The following is a 4,526-nucleotide window of genomic DNA, read 5'->3' as shown; positions in this document are numbered from 1 at the left end:
AGAGAGACAGCGGCGAGGGGAACGGGTGTGTGTGTGTGTGTGTGTGTGTGTGTGTGTGTGTGTGTGTGTGTGTGTGTGTGTGTGTGTGTGTGTGTGTGTGTGTGTGTGTGTGTGTGTGTGTGTGTGTGTGTGTGTGTGCGGGGGCTGGGGAGGAGGGATGGTAGTTCACATTGAAGAGGAAATAATCGGTGCACAGAACAGTGGAAAGGAATGATGATGATGATGATGATGATGATGATGATGATGATAACAACAAGAATAATGATAATAATAATGATGATAACAGTAATGATGATGATGGTAATAATAATAATAATATTAATAGTAATACAACAACAACAACAACAACAACAATAATAATAATAATGATAATGATAATAATAATAATGATGATGATGATATGATGATGATGATAATAATAACACTACTACTACTACTACTACTACTACTACTACTACTACTACTACTACTACTACTACTACTACTACTATATTATAATTATTATTTACTTTTTTATTTATTTATGCAAGCTTATCTATTATTTATTCCCCCGTTTTTTTGTGTTTTTTTTTCTCAAGGCCTGAGTAAGCGCGTTGGGTTACGCTGCTGGTCAGGCATCTGCTTGGCTTGGCAGATGTGGTGTAGCGTATATGGTTTTGTCCGAAGGCAGTGACGCCTCCTTGAGCTACTGAAACTGAAACTGAAACTACTACTACGAACAACAACAACAACAACAACAAAAACAACAAAGAACAACAACAGCAATAACGATTGCAGCAACAATAACAGCAACCATAGGGTTAACAAACAACACAACTGAAACATCGCAGAGGATAGTCCACTTCTCCACCCCCACTCAAAAAAACCCAAAGGAACAAAGAAACAAAGAACGAAAACAAAGAATCAAGCAAAGTCAAGACCATTTCAAAAAGCAACGCCATTTATCTGCTCGCAATATAAGCGTAATTCTGAGGAAAGTGAAAACATGATTTAAAAATTAAAAAAAAAAAAAAGAAGAAGAAGAAGAAGAAGAAGAAGAAGAAGAAGAAGAAGAAGAAGAAGAAGAAGAAGAAGAAGAAGAAGAAGAAGAAGAAGAAGAAAGGGTAAAAAAAAAAAAAAAGAGGAAAAGACAATTGCGACTACGTGAAAAGAAAACTGGTTAAGATAATCTTAAGAGTGGTTAAGAAATTTGAAGAAAAAAATTACCCAGAAGCTAGAAAAAGATGTAGTTAAAATAGAAAACAGTGATAAAAAACGAGAAATAAAAAAACAACAAAATAAAACAAAACAAAACAAAAATAAAATGAAAAATAAAAAATAAAAAACAAAACAACAACAGTATATAAAACAGAAAAAAAAACTAGTTAAGAAAAAGAAAACAGTGATTACATAAAAGAGAGAAGAACATTGATTAAAGAAAAAGAGAGAGAGAGAGAGAAAAAAGAAATCAGGTATTAAGTAAAAAACAACAACAAACAAACAAAACAAACCCAGTAATTAAAAAAAGAAAAAAAAGAAAAAGAAAAAGAAGAAAGCAGTGATAAAGGAAGAAAAAGAAAACAGTGATTAAATAAAAGATAGAACATTGATTAAAGAAAAAAAAGAAAAAAAACAAACAAAAAAACAGTGTTAAAGAAAGAAAAAGAAAAACGGAATAAACAAAAGTAAACAATGATTAAGAAGAAAAAAAAATCCCCCCAGTGGTTTAGAAGAAAGAAAAGAAAAGAAACAAAATTGTAATCAAGAAAAAAATTTTTAAATGAGTAAAATAGCAAGAACCCCTCCAAAAAACAGCAAAAACCAAACAACAACAACAACAAAACCCCAAACCAAAAACAACAATGATTGAGAAAAAACAACAAAACAAAAAAAATAACAACAGACAACTATACACGCAAATGGAGTGATGGCCTAGAGGTAACGCGTCCGCCTAGGAAGCGAGAGAATCCGAGCGCGCTGGTTCGAATCACGGCTCAGCCGCCGATATTTTCTCCCCCTCCATTAGACCTTGAGTGGTGGTCTGGACGCTAGTCATTCGGATGAGACGATAAACCGAGGTCCCGTGTGCAGCATGCACTTAGCGCACGTAAAAGAACCCACGGCAACAAAAGGGTTGGTCCTGGCAAAATTCTGTAGAAAAATCCACTTCGATAGGAAAAACAAATAAAACTGCACGCAGGAAAAAAAATACAAAAAAAATGGGTGGCGCTGTAGTGTAGCGACGCGCTCTCCCTGGGGAGAGCAGCCCGAATTTCACACAGAGAAATCTGTTGTGATAAAAAGAAATACAAATACAAATACAAACGCAATGATGAAGAAAAACAGAAAAAAGCAAGAAAGACAAAGGAAGTAGGAAGCAAATCAACAAATTAAAGAGAGAGAGAGAGAGAGAGAGAGAGAGAGAGAGAGAGAGAGAGAGAGAGAGAGAGAGAGAGAGAAGGCTCTCAAAATCCTGAGCAGCGCGCGGAGTCTATGTGGTGGTCAGTCATCAGTCATCTGCTCCCACACCCCCTTAATTGATGTGCCTATCTATGTATCTATCTATGTATCTATCTATCTACCTATCTATCTATCTATTATGTACAAATAAATAAAACGAATAAATAAATAAACAAATAAATTTAAAAAAAATATGTAAGCATATACAGAGATAGAATAAATACATAGATGAATAGATAAATAGATAAAATAAATGAATAAATAAAAAAAATAAAAAAGTAAATAGATAAATGAACAAATAGATAAATAGATAAACAAATACATCAATGAATAAGCGAAGGAAGTAATAAACAAATGAATGAATAAATAGACAGATAAAGGATTGGGATAAATAAATGAATGAATGAATAAATAGATAAATGAATGGATGAGTATGTAAAGAAACAGATAGATAAATAAATAAACAATACACGATAAATAACAAATAAAAATGATCAAATGAATGAATGGATGAATAATTCAGTGAATGGATTAATAGATCACAAACTTAAAAAAAAAGAGACACAAAAATATAATATATCTATACACAAAAATATAATATATATATATATATATATATATATATGTATGTATGAATAAAGAGATACAATAATAAATGAATAAATGAATAAATACATGAATCAATCAATCAATCAATCACTGAATTAAAAGATCACTGAATGGATGTATGAATAAATTAAATAAACAAACAAACAGATAAATAAATGAATAAATTGTTGGAATGCCTGTATTTTGGATTCAGAGTGTGAGTGCAGATGCATGTGTAATAAAAATTAATGAAAAGCAACATGAGCCGATTAGAAAGTTAAGTAGTAAAGAAAATAATACATAAAATAATCTAGCTTTGAAAAAAATGAGAAGAACTAGGCTTTCCAACGAAGCAAACAGTGCTTTCGCTGAAAATCTGAAAAAAAAAATCCCCTTTTTTCCCAACATTTTTTATTCAGACAAAGGTTTACAGATACAGAATTTATATGTTTTGTGCATTAGAAAGTATAGTGTAGGCATGTAATTAAGTTCTAAGTACTGACAAATCTATAACAGCAAAACAATATATGTTCAATGTCAAAGTTCCAAGGTAGCATTGAAAAGCTTAATCTTGTATCAAACAGTTATAAAATGCCCATTTTTCCACAAACTTGTTAAATTCCATAATTATGTTAAAGGCATACTTGTCTATTTCAAATGCCTGTTTAAGGTCTTTTTTTGAACATTTGTAATGTTGGTTTTACTTTGTTGATTCTACATTTGTATATATAGAATTTAGTTATCAATAAGATATGTGAGAAACATTCATCAGTTTTCATTTTGTTATGTCCAAAAAGCACCAGTGTGTCGTTCAGGTTAGAAAAATCCCTTTTGTTTTTATCCTTATTTCATATTCAAGCAATTTCGTATCATTTCATTTTAAGTAGACAAAATTTCAACACCTCAGAAATCTTCTTCTTTTTCATCTTCGTTCGTGGGCAGCAAGCAACTTCCACCTTCATTCGTATGAACACGAGTGGACTTTAACGTGTACGACCGTTTTAACACCGCCATGTAGGCAGCCATACTCCGTTTTCGGGGGTAACATAGTTATGGGTTCCATTACTTAACAGAATCGAAATTCTGAACGTACAGTTATCGGGCGTATCGACAATCAGCACTTTTGTTTGAAAATTGAAACTGGTGTAGAATAACAACAGCTGAAAGAAAGCATTCCTGAGCGTAAACTAGTTCGTTCTTCAGTTGAGCGGGTTAAAAAACAAAACAAAACAACAACCACATTTCACTGCTGGGGAGGAGGGGGTGGTGGGGTGGGTGGGGGGGGGGGGGGGGGTAAAGCTCATTGCTCGAAAAACAAAATAAAACAAAAAACAAAAACAAACAAACAAACAAAAAAACAACAACCTCTGCCCCCCCCCCCCCCCCCCCCCCCCCCCAAGAACTCCCCCCCCCCCCAAAAAAAAACAAACAAACCAACAACAACAACAAAACAAACAAATAAACAACAACAACAAAACAAAAAACAATAACAACAACAA

Source organism: Babylonia areolata, chromosome 23 (genome assembly GCF_041734735.1).
Source record: "Babylonia areolata isolate BAREFJ2019XMU chromosome 23, ASM4173473v1, whole genome shotgun sequence".
Classification (NCBI taxonomy): Eukaryota; Metazoa; Mollusca; class Gastropoda; order Neogastropoda; family Buccinidae; genus Babylonia; species Babylonia areolata.
The sequence above is the reverse complement of the archived record's forward strand: the minus strand, read 5'-3'. Positions refer to the sequence as shown.